An 18,828-nucleotide genomic window follows, 5' to 3' on the forward strand; every position below is an offset into this window, starting at 1 on the left:
CTCAAGATGCAAGTCTTGCCCAAGAGGTGATGGGGATGGAGCACCTTACCAAGTCACCTGAGTCCATCTACCATCCCAAGGTATTCACAATCAAGAGGGTATAAAATGTGGGTCCTCAGCGGTGGCACTTGGTGTGAGATGAGAGAGAAGTTGGCCTTGAGTCTACCTAACATCCAGACCCCAGCAAGAAAGAGGTGTTCACATTCATAATAAGGAATAAATGTACTCTGCTTTCAACAAATTCCCTGCCTCTCTGTCTAACCACCAACCGTCAACAGAGGAGAGGCTGCAGAGCTGAGCTGAGGGTATATATAACATTTGGATCCCATAGAACAGAATGGGAATTCTTTTATTGGCAGCCAGAAGTGACTGTCATTCTTTTGAGGGCCCTTGTTGGTGTCTATAAGGCTTGCAAATTTCATCTCTCCTGTTGCTTTGAAGTAAAGATTGTATTAGAGCAGAGGCTGTCTGTCTGGAAATATATCCATTCATAAACTGCCACAAACAACATAAAAGTTCATGGAAAATTTGCAAACAATGAACCTGCCGAAATTCATTATGAACTTTAGTCCTTGAGCCAATTCATGTCCATTCCTAGAAGAAGTGCCTGTACTTTTAAGAAACACATTCTTTCTGATAATGGAAAACGGTGTGGAAGTTGCTAGGCAACCACAACAATACTGGCAGCCTTCAAACCTTCCTTCCTGTCAATAAAAGGCAGGAGGAGTGGCAGAACACTTTCTGGGGCTATTCTGGCCTCCCCATCTGCCCTTGTTCCACTCCCTCTTGCCACAGAAGGAGGACTTATTCAGGCCAGTCCCTGCAGCAACTTCCCACAATTTGCTACAATGTAATTTGTGCAAATCACTCAGGGAATGTGGTGGCTACTGGATGATGTGATACCACACACAACTTCCATATTACTTGCCTGGGCCTGCTGGTGGCTACCACACAACTACATGACTTTTGTACCTCGGGCAGACGTTTCCCAGGCAGAGCCTTCCGGGGAAGAGAAAGCAGATAGTGTGGTTACCTCTTGGAAGATTAGAGGAGAGTGAAAGTTATCCCAATCTTCAAAAAAGGGAGGAGAGATTACCTGGGAAACTATAGATCAGTGAGTCTGACCTCAATTGAAGGGAAGATAATGGAGCAGATTTTAAAGGGGGCAATCTGCAATCATCTGAAGAACAATTTGTTGATCTGGGAAAATCAGCACAGATTTGTCTCCAACAGGTCCTGCCAGACTAACCTGGTTTTCTTGTTTGATTAAGTGATTGGCCTATTAGATCATGGAATCTTAGCAGATGTTGTTTACCTGAATGTCATGATGTCGTGATGTGTAAACTGGAGAAATGTAGACTGGATTTTCAGGTGGTTAGGTGGACTGGGAACAGCCCAGAAAACCGCACTCAAAGAGTGGTTGTCAATGGTATTTCATCAGAGTGGAGGGAGGTGAGCAATGGGGTGCCACAGGACTTAGTACTAGGTCTGGCACTTTTCAACACTTTTATCTATGATCTGGATGAGGGAGTAGGAGGACTCCTCATTAAATTTGCAGATGACACCACATTACAAGGAGTAATGAACACCCCAGAAGACAGAGATAGAGGTCAATGAGATCTGAACATGCTGGAAAAATGAGCAAATGACAAGATGCAATTCAATAAGGATAAGTGCAGAGTTCTACATCTGGGTCACAAAAATGAAAAGATGGGTGATACACTTCTGGGTTGCAGTGTGTTTGAATGTGATCTTGGGGTACTTATGGACTGTAAGCTAAATATAAGCAGACAGTGTGATGTAGTGGTAAATAAGGCAAATGCAGTCTTGGACTGTATCAACAGAGGCATCACATCAAAATCACAAGATGTCATATTCTCACTGTATGTCATATTCTCACTGTATGTCAGACCCCTCCTGGAGTACTGTGTGCAGTTCTGGAGGTCACCCTCCTGGAGTACTGTATGCAGTTCTGGAGGTCACCCTCCTGGAGTACTGTGTGCAGTTCTGGAGGTCACACTTCTAAAAGGATGTGGATAAAATTGAGAGGGTTTAGAGGAGAGCAACAAAAATGATCCAGGGCCTGGGGACCAAGCCCTATGAAGAAAGGCTGAGGGACGTGGGAATATTCAGCCTGAGGAAGAAGAGGTTGAGAGAGGACATGATTGCTGTCTTTAAGTATTTGAAAGATTGTCACTTAGAGAAGTGTAGGGAAAGGCTTCTGTTGGCAGCAGAGAATAGGGCCTGCAGTAATGGGTTTAAACTACATATTGGCTACCTATCAGGAATTTTTTTTCATAAAGTAGTTAAGCTGTGGAATTGACTACCTAAGGAGGTGTTGAGCCATCTCTCCTTGGCAGTATTCAAGCAGCAGCTGGACAGATACTTATCCTGGATGCTTTAGGCTGATCCTGCATCAAACAGGAGCCACACCGGAGGCTCCATGCCAGGCTGCAGGCTGGAGTTTAAGCCGGGACAGGTTTCCCCGCCTCTTCCTGCTCCTGCATGGGGGAACATTTGGCTTGTTGCACCTCATCTACCCTGGATTTATGCTCCCACATGGGAGCTTGGGCAGCGAAGTTCCCAATGTGGAAATGGTCTTGTATCTTCCTCCCTCCTTCCCTCTCTGTGTGTGTGCATGCAAGAGAGAGAGAGAGAGAGAGAGAGAGAGAGAGAGAGAGAGAGAGAGAGAGAGAGAGAGAGAGAGAGAGAGAGAACTATGCTGAAAGGCAGAGCAAAAGTGTTCCAGGGAAGCTAAACTGTACTGTGTCAGCTGCTGGAGAGCCCCAGCTCATGCTGACTTCAGACCCGCCCCCCCCCCCCAGTCCCACTCTTTTGACAGCCCTGAATTCTTCTCCAGATAAAGAACTACATGGAGATGTTGTTTATGTAATTCAGGCTGTACATTGCTACAGCATGCAAGGTTTGGTAGCAGTTTGGATAAATTTTGCTGTGATTAAGAGGTACTACAGGTGCTATTTTGAAGAGTGCTTGCACTTGAAAGCTCACACCTTGAATAAATTTTTGTTGGTCTTAAAGTTGCTACTGGACTCTGATTTTTTAAAGAAAATAACTGCTTTGTAAGTAGTCTATACTGGTTTATTTCTTTCATTTCTCAGTGTGAGGAGGATACTTGTTGACACTGCTAATGGTGGAAGAAGAAAGGTGATGCTCTGATATTATGCTACTGACATGAGAGGACCACATGAAGATAACATACTACTCACATGACATTTCCATGGTTAGCAACATCTGCCCTGTGCTGGCCAGCCATTCATTGTGATTTCAAAAATGGCTGCTGGCTGTTGCAGCTTGCGTCATTCACACAGCTGTTTCTCAGCTCCCCTCCCTGGAAGGGATCACAGCAAGAAAACAAATGGCTCTTTCAAACATTTTAACAACTCCTATCGTTTAAACCACACCCGGGGAACATTTTGTACATGGAAGGATTGAAGTGTTTTGCCTACTTCAAGCACCATGGAAAGGATATGTATTCCTAGCATTTAGCCTCATGTGTTTATGTGATCAGGATTTCACAAGTCAGTATTGTTGGGATTGCATTCAGCATCAGCACAGTGTCTGCTTTTGAAAACAGTTTTTCCTAGAATTCTTTATTTATATATATAAAGAATTCTAGGAAAAACTGCTTTCAAAAGCAGGCACTGTGTGGTGCTGATTCTGAATGCATTCCCAACAATATTGACTTATGAAACCCTGATCACATAAACACATATATCACACACACACACACACACACACAGGGGGTGGGGGAGAGAGAGAGAGAGAGAGAGATGATGGGTAGATGTAATTTGGAGGTAATTCTCTCTGCCATGTGAAATCATGAATGAAACACATTTCTTTTCATTCTCACAAGCTACCTTCAAAAGCATGTCCTTATGATTTGTCCTAGTCCTTTGTATGATATATATTTGAGTGAAGTCTCATATTGTTAGTCCATTGCCAGAGGCTCTGAATTTGAGCAAATCAAATCTCAAATGTCAAGAAAATAACCCATAGAGAAAAGCCTTTATTTTATGCTATTACCTTCAGATTCTGCACTTTCAGCAACATCAACCAAAACTGAGTTACAAGGACATGAAATTAGGGCTATTATTTCACAGCAGCTAGGATGAAGAGTTACAGAATGAAAGCCTAGTTATGATGTTTACTGTGCAGTAAGAGTCATGGCAATAATAATAGATGAGCCAAAGTTCTTTTCAATACTTGAATTAGGGAGGAGATAGACACCAGTTGGCAACCCAAAAGATTCACACAACATGGCCCATCAATTGCAACTTTAGAAAACGACAACACCATCAGAAAAAACACTTTCCCATTTGTCTGCCCTCACTCTGCACTGGCTTCATTTGATACAGTGATGTCAGTAGTAGCCAAAATGTCAGCAAGCAGGATAAGTTTATGCAGTAGTGTAATCTCACCCTGTCAACTATATAAGCCTTGACAAGTTAAACTCAAGGAAGAAAAATATGCAATAATTGTGGGTGGGAGGGGGAGGTATGGAATCAGAAGCAGCAGAACCAAGTTTGAGTCCAGTGGCACCTTTAAGACCAACAAAGTTTTATTCAAGGACCAGTGTAAGCGTTTGTGTGCTTGCACACTTCCTCAGACAATTTGTTTGTTTGATTTTTTTACTTGCTGCTCCTAAAACTGGCTCGCAGCAAGTTACAACATTTAATCCCATAGTAAAATAATAAAAGACATCCCATTAAAACATTCCCTCCTGTCAATGAAACAAGCCTCATCCCCCCCCCCCATGCTCAACAGCCTCCCCAAGTGCCTCAGAGAAGATGTCCATGGGGAGCCAGCTGACAAGGCTGAGCTGGGGAGCGGACTCTGGTGGAAGAGCTCTGTCTTGTAGGCTCTGCAGAACTGTGAAAGATCTGTCAGGGTCCTAAGCTTTTCTGGGAGCTCATTCCACCAGGTTGAGGCCAGGACCAAAAAGTCCCTGGCCCTGGTCGAGGACCACCAACAGATTAGCACCCACTCTGTGGGGGCATAAGGCAATAGACAATTCCTCAGATATGTGAGATCCAGACTGTAGATGGCCTTAAAAGTTAACACCAAAACCTTGAACCTGATCCGGAACACAACTGGCAGCCAATGTAGCTGCCCCAGCACTGGCTGGATATGGGCCCTCCAAGTGTTCTGTTGAGGACCCTCACAGCCACATTCTGCACCAGCTGTAATTTCTGGGTCAAAGACAAGGGCAGGCCTGTGTAGAGTGGGTTACAGAAGTCAATCCTAGAGGTGACCATTGTGTGGATCACCATGGCTACATTATCTGGGGACAGATAGGGCACTAGTAGCCTTGCATGATGTAGGTGGAAAAACACTGTGCAGGCTACTCTCATGACCTGCACCTCCATTGTAAGGGAGGCATCAAGAATCACCCCCCAAATTCTTGGCAGAGGGAAATATGTTAAGCTTAATCTAGTGATGTGGTGGGCTAACAACTCATGGCTGACCACATGCAATGCATCCAACAGATCTAACATCATAAGGATAGCCGAACTGCCCCTATCCAGCTGGTGCCAGGGTGACCAGTAACCCATGGCCAGGATGAAAGCCAGACTAGTATGGGTCAAGTGCTGAAAAGTCATCCAAGAATGCCAGGAGCTGATCAACCATCTTACCCAGAAATGTAAGATACAAGATTGAGTAGTAGTTGGCCAGGTGCCACAAATGCAGCGATGGTTTCTTCAGTAGAGGGTGAATTACTGCCCCTTTCAGCACCCCAGGGAGAAGTTGATAATATTCCTGAGGGGGTATTCTATCCACTGGTCACTCGCTTTGAGTAACCAGGATGTACAGGGATCAAGGGAGCAGGGGGTTGCCCACACTGACCCTAGCACAATGAAATGGGAATTACCAGTTCACACATATAGGCAGAGGGTGAGCAATAAATCAGCACACAGCATAATGAAGATGTTTAGCAGTTTCAAGAACCACACAGCAATAACAAGCTAAGCTTTTAAGTTTATATTTCACTTGAGTTTAATTCTCAGGGAAAACATAGTGAAGGAAATAAGTATGTCAGTATTGCAGATTAATGAGCAGATGCATCTTTAACTGTGGAATGCTGAGATTAATTACCTGAGACTCAGTCCTTAAACTCCATCCATCTCCTTTCAAGCATGGAGGAGCATCTTTACAAATGATAATCGTTACAAATGATAAGCAAACAAATGATAACATTTTCTTAATAAAACTTTGTTGGTCTTAAGGGTGCCACTGGACTCAAACTTTGTTCTGCTGCTTCAGACCAACATGGGTCCCACTGGAACCAGAAGTAGTGAGGAGAAAAATGTCAGCAAGCAGGATAAACATATTAACATTCTCACTTTTTTTTTCAAGGGAGGATGTCTATACCTTCCCTTTTGAAAATACTACTGTGGACCTGAAGGTTCAGCATGGCCCTGATTCATTTTGACATTTTCACCATCAAAGGGATATGAGAAGAGAGACTGAACCATGACATCTCCTGTATAAGGAAATTCCCTCTGCCTTGGATGTGAGAAGGAAACCCTGCTGCATAAACTGACATTTCAAGAAATGCATAAAATTATATTACAAATTACTTTTACCCCTATCTCCTTTCCAGGTTTTCAATGGTCCCTACATAGAATTAAGTGGGTTTTGCTTGTTGGACTACTAATTATCTCTAAACATTAAATTATTTTTAATAAACACAGAAAAAAACCCACGAGACTTACTAGTGGTTTATCTGGCAAAATGGTCTGAAGAAAAAACTAACCACCTTCAAGGTATTAAAAGATATTTTGCCTCAAATAAGCATAACTTTAGTATGTTGTTTACTTTTCATATGTCAAAAATGGAAATGTTCTCATGCAATAAAAGGTATAGAAAACCCCAAGTATAAGATGTTTATCATTTTGCTGACAGGATATTTAAAAGTGGATTAACCACAGGATTGTAACATAGTCATATCGAACAATTACATTAATAGAAAATCTTTGACTATTGTTACATCTCTGCATGCTTTCCATATAGTAGGCAGGCATTAAAGTTAGGGTTATCATATTTTGAAAAGTGAAAAAGAGCCATATTTCTTGACTGACTACTTTAAGCAACTGATCACTATGACAGCTCTCATTATACATACTTCTACTATTTAAGCTGTGATAATTGCTACTAACTAGAAATATTCCTAATATCCACTGCTTTTTAAACAACAAGAATTTTAATTGATTTATTTAGGTTAAGTAATAGAGATAGCCCTATTTTATTACAAGTGGACATAATAGCTGTGAACCTGGGAATTTGAACCTCAGTCCATCCTGTTGACTCTTATAAGGGTGGAATGTCTTTTCTCCCACCTGATGTTTTTTGCATGTTCAAAGTTGCTTATGGGTGTATGTTGGACTACATGGACTACACAGAATCCTTTCCTTCAACCCTTCCATATACAGTGGAATGGCTCAGGATACAAGCCAGAGGTTAAGAAGTGCACTAAACAGCAGTATAAGAATATTTTAGAAACCAGAAGTGACTTGCAGTAAGTGAACATGCAACTACCCTAGCACACAACAATAAAGCTCATTTCAATTGTTAAGCATTGTGCTAATGAAATTAGGCTGTTACATGCAAATAGAAAGTATTCTTGTACTCAAGGGATGCTCAAAAGCATCTTGCATGCTGGTTTTATCTGTGCTTCAGGTCCCTATAGGCAAGCCATGCATCATTTATTTCAGAACCTTTCATTTTGAAATATGTGTTACTTTTGTGCCTGTGCTATCAACTGGCAGTGTTTATTATGCTGGCACATGAACTCACAGGATCAACTAACAGGAGACAATGTGAACATGTAGAAAGTATTTGCAATTCAATTTAGAACATTCAGTGATCATGAAAATGCTCAGTACTGGGAGTTAGACAGGCAAAATGGGCAAGCCTGGAATACAAGAAAGGCAACCATGTACCTGTACCAACTGGCTCAAGACAGTCTAAGAAAGTAACTCTCATTTTTATTTCTGTTTTGTGGTTTGAATCAGGGAAAGAGACTGTGAGAGCAGTGCAAGCAGAGCAAGAATTTGCCTACACAGAGAATTTGGTACAAGAAAATAATGCTGTATTGCATCATGGTGACCACAAACATGGGGTGTTTAAGGCAAAGGATGAGCAGAGGTGGATTGCTATTGCGTTCATCCACATAGCAGCCACTGTCTTCCTTGGTGTTCTTTCATGCAAATTAGACAGTGTGGTGTAGTGGTTAAAGAGTGGTGGCCAATCTTGTGGCAATTCTCTCATAGTTCACTCAACCTCACCTACCTCTGTGGTCTGTTGTGGGGAGAAGGGAAGGCAATTGTACATTGCCTTGGGTAGTGAACAGGGGTTAAAAACCAATTCTTCTTCTACATCTACTTCTTCTACTGCCTGTAACCAGCCATGTTTTGCTCTCAAGCTCTGATGACTCAGATCAAACTCGCCTTTTCAGGCTGCAAGCTACAATACAACAAAGAACAATTATCAAGTATTTGGAAAAAAAATGAAAATGTTGCCAATTATCAAACAGAGAAGTGTTCCTTTCATTACTTAAAAAATGAGCAAATATGTGATTAACTTGGGACTCCTTCTAGGCTCATTCACATAGAACTGAAATATAGTTAGATTTTATTTGTTTATCACAATTCTGTCCTTCTTCCAAGGAGCTCAAGGTGGCATGCATCATGCTTCCTTCTTGTATCATATTTCCTACTCGTATTTTATCCTCACAACAGTCTTTAGGCTGAGAATGAAAAGGACTGGTCCAAGGTTACCAGCAGGCTTCATGGAAGGCTGGGAATTTGAGGGCCATTCCGCACTCATTCAAAATTGCACAATGGTTGCAAATTGAAATCGCTACTGTTTTGCTGTTATGCACAACGTCGTTGACAATCTGCAACACTCCTGAAACCGATCCGCAAAAAGCGCTTCGTTGTAGTGCTTTCAGGGAAATGCCAAAAAGTGGATTCACCCTCCGGAAAGTGCGACACTCTTGCAACCAATCTGCAACACTAGCAGGAAAGTTCTGTTCGTTACCATTGTTGCGGTTTGTGCAAAGTCCCTCCCCCTAGCTCTCTCCTCTGATCATCCGGCCAAGCGATCGCCATTTTTTTTTCTCGGAGCGAGCGGAGATCAACGCACCGGCAAGCCTTCGTTTACCCAGCGAGGCTTCCCCGGCTGCAGTCCCTCTGTTTAAAGTCACCAAGCACAAGCAACACAGAGGCCTGTTTGCTGGTTTATTTTCCCTTTATTTTTCACACTATTTTCGGCCAAAAATCGCGCCCGTGAGGGTGGGGGATATTTTTTTTCACTCGGGGGGAGCGTGGCAATGATGAAACGGCAGCTCAAACACCACCTGCTAGCTGCATAGGTCTCTCCGTTGCAACAAATCAACGCAGATTCGTTGCAACGTGTTTTTTTTTAAACCTTCCTTAAAGGGAAAGGGGCTGTTTGGGAGCATGATAACTTTTCTTTCCCCAGGTGAGACCTTTCCAATGATATGTTCACATGCCATCCAATAGCTGATATCTGGACCATCCATGGCTTTGAAAACCCATGGAGCAGTTAAGAGACCTCCATAAAACGCTGAGCCTGAGGGATGGTTTATATGAAATACCTGATGATATTGAGACACAACTCATTTTAAAATAAAACCACTGATGAAGAAGGAAATATTGAAAATGGTGAGGAAGCAGAGGAACAGCAGTGTTTGCAGAATACAGATGCCCCTGAGAGGCAGGCCGTCAGTGCTGGCACAAGCTTCTTGTAGATTATTACCCTGTTCAGGTGGAACTGTTTTGGGCACATGCTGTTGGGGAGCTACAGGGTGCTGACACACTCTTAGGTTTAGTGTCTGGCATGGCACGTCTTGTGACACCACTGTATTGCACACATACAAGAAGATGTGGTGAGTCAGCCAGAACCCAGGCAGAGGTGGCAGATTGAAGAGACTTTATTCTGATATGGGCCTCCAGTGGCTGGTGGTATAGGGAGCTGATCAGAAGCATGGATTGCATGTGGAAACCTCCCCCACACTTCGGTAACGAAATGGCCCTACTGCAGAGGTATTTGCCAGGTCTCTGCCCTTATTTGGGTTCCTTTCATGGAATGGGTCAGTGGTGCCATTGTTGCACTACTGGCTGGCTACCACTACTGGCTGGCTACCACTACCAACCTTGGCAGCCATCAGGATTGTGTTGTAAGGATAGTGCAATAACAGGTATAAAGTTGAGACCCAGTATGAAAATGTTTACAGCTTTTTATGTGTTTGTGGTGATACTTGTACTGAGCACCAGCCCTTTTTAAAAACAGAAAATGCACTTCCCTTGTCTATTAGATGATCCTCTTTGGTGGGAACAGATGGCAAGTCTGAGGATATATAAGTTGTCCATTGATAGCCTAACTAAGAAAAGTAATAATTTGCTCTTTAGGGTAGCGGTCCCCAACCTTTTTAAGGTTTAGGACCGCCTCCAGGGGTGGCAAAGAGCCGGCGGCCCGGGCACTGCGCATGCACGTTAGCGCCCCTGGTGCATGCGCTGAACTGCCGTGCATGCGTGTTTTCACCACCAGAGGGTGCTAACGCACATGTGCAGCAGCTCCGCACATGCGTGTGTGTGTCCGCCGGCGTGCCAGCGGCTGCGCCTGCCTCTTCCCCCCCCCCCACAGCAGAAAACTAGCTGGACCAGGAGTGAAGCATCCGCTTCTCTCGCGGGGGGGGAGAGATAGGTGTGGCGGCCCGCAGACCGGGTGTTGACGACCCCCGCTTTAGGGGATGAGGTGTTTTTGGAAAATATAGAGCATGAAATATGGTGAAATCAATGCAAAAAAGAAAGAAATAGTAATTAATGTGAAGTTATAAAAAGACAAGGATGTTTAATAATTAAATCCTATCTGGATAATAATTTCAACTGTTCCTTTTGTGAGACTATCAAAGTTAATTTAATAGCTTTTTGTGGAAATAGCCTCATGTATAAAGTTTTTGAGAGTTGGTATAGAGTTCAGAATATTATCATTTTTACAGTATTCAGACTATCATAGGTTTAGGATATTTTATAAAGATAAGCATGCAAAAGAACTGATTCTCAATGTAATAGTGGCGGTAAAAATATTCATGATGCAAAACTGGATTGAGGATTGGGAGATCAAAGTCTGGGATATTCCATTTGTGTCAAACTAATTTAGAGAAAAGAAAAAGTTGTGGCTATACATAAGAATTGGACTTGGTATTGGAATACAAAGATGTTTTTAAAAATCTTCCTTTGAACTTGTTAAATAGAAGAGAGCAACATTTATAAATCAGAGGGCAATGTTATCAAGAGAAAATCTGAATTGTGTAGGAAGAATGATAGGCCTTTTGATTAACGTTATGCAGTGTTCTGATAGTTGTGTTATTGGAGGTAAGATAAGATTGAAATATTAATAGCCTCACAGACTAATATTACTAACAGAGCTATGGGGGGACTGGAATAGGGAGACAAATGACCTCTATGCCAATGCAACTCAGTGTTACACCAAAGAAAAGGCAGCTTGCATTGGTGCAGGCAGCACTGCATCGCTGATTCTGACCAGTGCAGGAGTGCCACAGCCGCATGCTGGCAGAACAGTACAACAAACCCTGCTGCCAGCAGAAATGTGAGCACTTCAAGGGGTGTGGTGGCAGTTAAGTAACATTCAAATTGTTTTCAGACTAGGGTCTGAGAGACCTAGGTTCTAATCCTCACTCTGCCATGGAAGCTCACTGGGCCAATTGTGTGGCAAATTGTAATCGCTACTAAATGCAGTTATGCACAACGTCGTAGACAATCTGCCACACTCCTGAAACCGATCCGCAAAAAGCGCTTAGTTGTAGCGCTTCCAGGGAAATCCCAAAAAGTGGATTCACCCTCTGGAAAGCGCTACACTCTTGCAACCAATCTGCAACACTAGCGGGAAAGTTCTGTGCGTTACCATTGTTGCGGTTTCAGCAAAGTCCCTCCACCTGGCTCTCTCCTCTGATCTACCAGCTAAGCGATCGCCATTTTTTTTTCTCGGAGCGAGCAGAGAGCAACAAACCGGCGAGCCTTTGTTCACCCAGCGAGGCTTTCCCAGCTGCAGTCCCTCTGTTTTAAGTCACCAAGCACCACACAACCCCGTTTGCTAGTTCCCTTTATTTTTGGCCGAAAATGGCACCCGTGCACGGAGAGAGGGATTTTTTTTTCACTTGGGGGAGCATGGCAACGATGAAACGGCAGCTCACCTGCTAGCTAGATGGGTCTCTCTGCTGCAACGAATCAACGCAGATTCGTTGCAACATGTTTTTTTTTTAAACCTGCCTTAAAGGGAAAGGGGCTTTTCGGGAGCATGATAACGGCCGCCCATTGGCTGCTTGTTTGATTGATGGCCAGGGGCGGGACAAAGCTCAGCAAATATCGCTTCCTGGATAGCGATTTTTGCCGAGACCAGAAACCTGTGGGAAACGATTGAAACGCAACTGGATTCCACTACAAAGGCAGGTTTGCATAACGACGAATTCCACTATTTAAAATGGTGTTTTTTTGTTCCGAAACCAATTTGCAACATTGATCCTGGTGTGGAATGGGCCACTGAGTTACTGTGGGTGAGTCACACATTGATTGGCAGGTGTTGACTAACCCAGCAACGACACGACTCCAGCTTTTGGCAAATAACTTGGCCTCAGCCGTTTATTGACAAACAACCCCAAACGTAGGGTTGGCCTTATGCAGGTGAGGGAGCCTGACCCTTCAGCCGTCCGGCTACCTGCCATGCCCCGCGGCGCTCCGGCTCCATGCCTCGCTCCCAGCCAGGAGAATGGGATGCCTTCCGCCGCGGAATCCAGGGAAGTGGCCACAAGGGACCCAAAGGGCGTCTGCCTCCATTGGGTCCCCCTGCCGCTTGGCTCCCGGGCCCGGGTAGGCTGCACCCAGGTAACTGCCGGTCTCCTTACTGAGACCCCCACCTCAGAGAGTCCCGCACACAGACCGGCTCCCTGCCAACAGACTCCCTACCTAGCATAACCGCAGCTGTGACAAGAACTTTTAAACTGAAAACAGGGAGGGCGGGTGGGTGTCTGTTCCAGGCTGCAGCCGGCGTGAAGAGGGCGGGTGTGTACATGGCCAGCCTTTTTTAGACCAAGTGCCCCGCCCCTCTCCAGCTGTGTACCGGCACGGCCCAATGACGCTGCCGAGAGCCGCGTCATCGCTGGGCGCCCCCGCGGCCTCACACGGCGGCTGAGCCGAGCCATGGCCGCTATTTGTCAGCCTTATGTACCCCACAGGAATGTAGAATGAAGATCAAATGAAAGGGAATGACGTAAACTGCTTTGGGTCAACAAAGGTGTAAGTGTATATATGAAGGTGGAGGACACATAAAAGGTATGTTGGCTTCTGGATAAGCAACCAGGAGGACAGAAAGAGGGAATAGTGTATTGAAGGGGGAAAGTGCTCCCCTCCACAAATCCTTGTGGGTTCCCTCTCTTCATAACTGGGTGTGGCAACTGACACTGTACTGCTGGGCCATAGTTTTCTTGATAGAGGCTGCTGGTGGTAGGGAAAGCTGAAAGAAGGGCAGATAAAAGAAGGTTGGCTGTTAGGCAGAAAAGGGAGAAGGAAGCAGGCAAGGGGGAGAAGCGATGGGAGCTTTTATGGAATGAAAAGAGGAAATAATGGAGGAGGGGAAATTAAATGTTTTCCTGCAAGTCCTTGTAGGTAACCCACTTCCCTCTCCCCCTTCTTCTCTTTGATGGGTGTGTGTGTGCATTCCTCAGCTGAGCAACCAGTGAAGCTAAGCAGAAGGACAGGTATCTCAGAGCATTTGTTTTGCTTGCTATCCACTGTATTTGTGCATTCCGGAGGCTCATGTTCAGTAAACATGAGGTTTGGCCTTGAATGCAACAGATTGTTTCACATGACCTGTATTCCACTGGATCAAGCTCCAAGATGAATTTCACAGTTTACCTATTCATTGCTCATGCTTTTATTCTCTCTGTACTATACTATACACCAGAGGAAACTAAAAACAGAACTCATTTGTGCTTCCAGTGCAATTAATGACTATATTTAAAAAATGACAGATATCTAATGAATACTTGGGTAAAGGGAATACTAAAATGGAGAAGTTCAATGGAAAGGTTAGCAATTAAAAGCTTATCGGTGCTCATGGCTTATTATTTAAAGTCATTCTCTTAATCATGCAAGCCAAACCTTCTAGTAATATAGAACAACTCCAGGCAGTTGAATTATTTTGGAAAGTTGTAACAACAGGACATATTTAATTAGCAGTCATTAGTGGGATGCATGACAATGTCTTGTTTACACACAGATTATTGTTTAAGTCAGTGTCAGAAAAACAATTACATGCTTTAATACTCAGGAGAATTCCTGCATTATTTATGGAAATGATGGATTCTTTGGAGTAAATCCCCCACTCAGCAAACAATCTGCCACTTGAACCCCATTGCCCATAGTGTAATAATAATTGGAAGACTAAATGAATATATTATATGGGAAGCCAGCTCCGTGGTTAATGGCATTCAGCCTCATTCCTTGTGGTTCTAATTCTGTATTTGTGAGATTCCCTAGAGAGAATTCAGTTGATGCTCAATTTTAGCTTTGCATATAATAACCTCATGCTGTGCAAACTTACCATTTCTTCAATTAAGAATAATTCTGTTAGGACTTCACTGGCAGCAACTGAGTTGCAGGCAAATTCTTATTACCCGTAGGTGTCTCCTGTCTGTACTAGTGCAATATAGTGGAAGACACAATTTAAAGTGCAGTTCCTTCAACTCCAAGACTCCAAGAAACCCTCTGTAACTGGGTCTGCATTGCAATGTCAGGAAACCCAGTCTTTCTGTTTCTGTCTCTGTACGTTACAAGACATGTTGCTTTCAAAGACAAATAACCTGTGGTCACCAAGATACTCAGTCCGCAACCCACAAATTGCTTATCTTGAAGTGGACTGATGGAAATTGAATATGTGGCTGAAGGAAAGGGACTTAACCTTTGATACTTGTGTGGGCACCAGATATATACCTTCATGGTTCCAAAATACTTAGATGTGGATTTCTGTGCATTGTTGGCCCTTCTCATATATCCAGTTTGTAAACTTCCTTCAAAGCAGTTTTCTTTCTTACAACCCCAGCCATTTGCTTTCTGTTAGGACTTCTGTCCTGCATTCTATTTATCCCTGAAGAACTACCACATGGAAATGAATTGTTACAGGTCACCCATGCACTAAAGTCCCAGCAGAGGTCTTCCCTATCTCCATTTTACTGACACTGTGCCTCCTTGGCATTTGGTGTGCATTTGGATGTGCATAAGGGTGTGCATTTGGATCTAAGTCTGAAAGTATACCTGAAAAATGCTTTCGTATTTGGCATTTTCTAGGTATATTTCAACAACCAATATATATATGAGATTTGTCAGAGAAATGGGGGGGGGATCCCCCAAAATTCCAGATATATTCAAGAATTACTGGGAAGTAACCCAAAAATCACCTGAGAGGTGGGACCAAGGGCCTTTCTGCACCCATTAAATATAGTGAAATGCTTACCTTAGGTAGTTGTTATATTCCAGACACCCCACATGATGTCACCAACATCCAGTGTCCAGGCAGCAAACAGCTGTCTACATCCTCCATTTTAAAGCGTTTGTTGGGGAATCACATAAAGTGGATTCCTCAAACTAAAAGTGCTTTCCCCAAGTGGACAACTAGCACACTACATGCTAAAGTATGTATTGAGGTGAAGAAGCGCTATCTCTGCTTCCAGTGTTCTGCTCTCGCACCTGCCTCCCTCTCCCTTCTCCTGGGGATGGGATTCTTTTTTTAAGTGAACGGGCTCGAGCAATGAATAGGTGTACAAGCGTGCAGGCAAAGCCCAAAAGATTCTCCCCAAAATTTGGCAAAGCATGCCTATCTACAGTCCCCACCCCCCAAATCAAGAACGAGATTAATTTTGAAACAATTCAAGACTGAGATTCCATAAGAGGTTGCATTATAAAATGCCTATGCATCCATGATTAGATGCATAGGCATTTCAGTGAAGAACTATTAATATGAAAAAGAATTTTAAAAAAGGAGAAAGGGGATTGGCTGCCTGGCTTGACTGACAGGCAAAAGAGAGTTACATATAAACTGCGTTGCACTGTTTTGAAATTTACAGCAGTGCTTGCAGAGTGTAAGAAGTGCAAAAAGGTGGCAGACTACAGCGAGATAGCAAGAAGGTGAAGAATGGCCAGAGACACAATAATATTTAGCGCTACACCATTATGCTGGCAAAATGCTATTTTTTAAAATGTGCCCCAAGTACTTCTGTCCCTCGGCTTTTTTGGGGATTCATTCTGCAGTCTCTTTAAACAGGATGCATTTATAGAGGCTGCACAAAAAAGCCCAATACTGCTGAGTTGACTGGGAGCAGTCTTCCAGCTGGCTGAGCTTCAGGCTCTCTTGTACAGTCCTGTATAAAGGGTCTGCACAAGGGAGCCCAAAGCTGAGCAGGCAGGGAGACTGCTCTCCACTGGCTCAGCGGTTTTCTGGGCTGTCTTGTGCCTTTTAAGCATAACCTGTTTAAAGAGGATGCAGAAGATAGCTTGAAAGACAGCTGAGGGGAAGAAATAAGATTGCTCCCATCTCCCATCTAGGTTTTCTTTTCTTCCAGCTTTGCCACTGCTGGGTTTTTTTCCTTAAGTTTTTTTCTTCTCATGTCTATTGGACCTGGAAAAATTGGGATGTCTGAAAAATCCCACATCTTAATATTTTCCTAGTATTCGGCTCCAGAATTTTTGGGGAATTTGAATTTTAGGTAGATGCAAGAGATCTGAACCTAAAAATACCACCCAAAACTTTGCACATCTGTATTCCATACCTCCCTTTAATAGCAACAATGCAAGCTATTCCAATAAGTATTTTATCAGGGACTGAGCCCTGGGAATGATACATCAGGTAGAAACCATTTTGTTTGTGGATTCCTCACATTCCCATGGCTCAGGGGTGCTTTTTATCAGGTTGTGCATGTCATGCATGTAATTACATCTGCCTAAAGTGTTTATTGTTCTAAGAGGAAACATTTCATGCAGAGAGGAAAAGGGGAAACGTGACATAAGTATTGTTCTGCAAAGTTCTACATCTACCACTAGCAGTGGCATCAACCACTCCTCCTGTCAGAAAACTCACTTTCTACCAAAGTAGCTCACAGTGGTATACATGATGTTTTCCATTTGTTATCAACACAAACTCTCAGAGAGAGAAACGGGTCTGGTCACTTGCTCAAGGTCACCCAATAACAGCAGCAACCAGAAGCAGATTTGCTTCCAACTGAGTATACTGCTGAAGTTAATAATCCCTTGATTAAGAATTTGAGCTTCAGCAGCTTGTAGTCGTCATTATTAAAGTGACCCCAGCTAAGCATCCCTCCCATTTTCCCTGGTGCAGCTAGTATATCTGAACAACAACAACAACAAAAAACACAAAATACTCCATGCATTCTCTTCCCCCCTCTTTGCCTCCTATTTATTCATTTAGTTACTTTCAAAAATCTGTCCTGCCTCTCCAGAGACCTGCTCGAGTTTACAAAGTTTTTTTTTGTGAATAAACGCATATAAACAACCTAAAGTTATCTATATTAACACTAGCCAACCCCAAAATGCTGCATTAAAATGATGTATGTAAAACAATCCTCTCATCTTTATAAGGTAGAAACATCAGCTTAAAAAGGAAAAAAGAAGTGTATTGGCCTGCTCGAGGCAGCAGGAATTCTGAAGGTTAGGCAACATTAATGCAAAAGACTTGCCTCGGGTTGCATCACCTGCAATCACGGGCACAGAGAACAGGACTTGGGGAAATAATCTACACTGGCAGCTTGTTCAGCATGGGCCATTCATGTATCCTGATCACAAACCACTGAAGGCTTTATAGATAAGAACCAGCACTTGGAACTGTGCCCTGAAACAAGTAGGCAGCCAGTGCAGATCGTTCAACACAGGGGTAGTACTAACTGGATGCCACCTTTTGGAGCAGCTGAAATTCTGAAAGACTGTCTCACATAAATTTGAGATGCCTGTTGAAACGTTAAAGAAAGAAGGAAAAAGAAAAGCTGCAGAATCTTACCTCTTCCTGGCTGACATGCCATTGTGTGCATCTGCAAGTCAACTAGCAGGGAAGAAGAAAAAGAAGAAGAAGACCCTGCAGAGGGCAGCAAGAAGTCACTTACCCAGGATAGTGAGGTCAGCAACTTCTCTCCTGTTAAGTATCAAACTTAGTAGCAATTCTTAGGTCAATTTCCCCCTTCTTCTCAGAAGTGCAACACTCAGTTTTAGCCTCTTTCTTAGCTACACATGTAGTTAGGAACCTAGAATCATAGAGTTGGAAGGGACCTCCTGAGTCATCTAGTCCAACACCCTGCACTATGCAGGACACTCACAATCCTATTGCTCATCCACTGAAACCTGCCACTTCCTTTAACCTTCACAGAATCATCCTTATCAACCTATCTCTGTCTCTCTTGTTTCCTAAATAAACCTTTGTCTACACTTTAATCATTGCTACTCCATTGCTATGTTAATTACTCTGCCAAGAGAAAGGGCATGCAATAGAATCTCATAGTGCTCCCAATGGTATCACTGAGATTGAAGTGGAATTCTTAGGTCTCTTGGTCTTTATAACCAACCTCAGAATTTCTCAAATAACTTTCTAAATTGATCAACAAATAGTTTGGCTTGTTCAATCCTGATGGTGGTTTACCCCTCACTGAAGTTCAACTTCCTACAATAGGTCTAGGAATTATCCCTTTTCAGAAAAACAAATTAAAAC

This window comes from Paroedura picta, chromosome 1 (assembly GCF_049243985.1).
Source record: "Paroedura picta isolate Pp20150507F chromosome 1, Ppicta_v3.0, whole genome shotgun sequence".
Lineage (NCBI taxonomy): Eukaryota > Metazoa > Chordata > Lepidosauria > Squamata > Gekkonidae > Paroedura > Paroedura picta.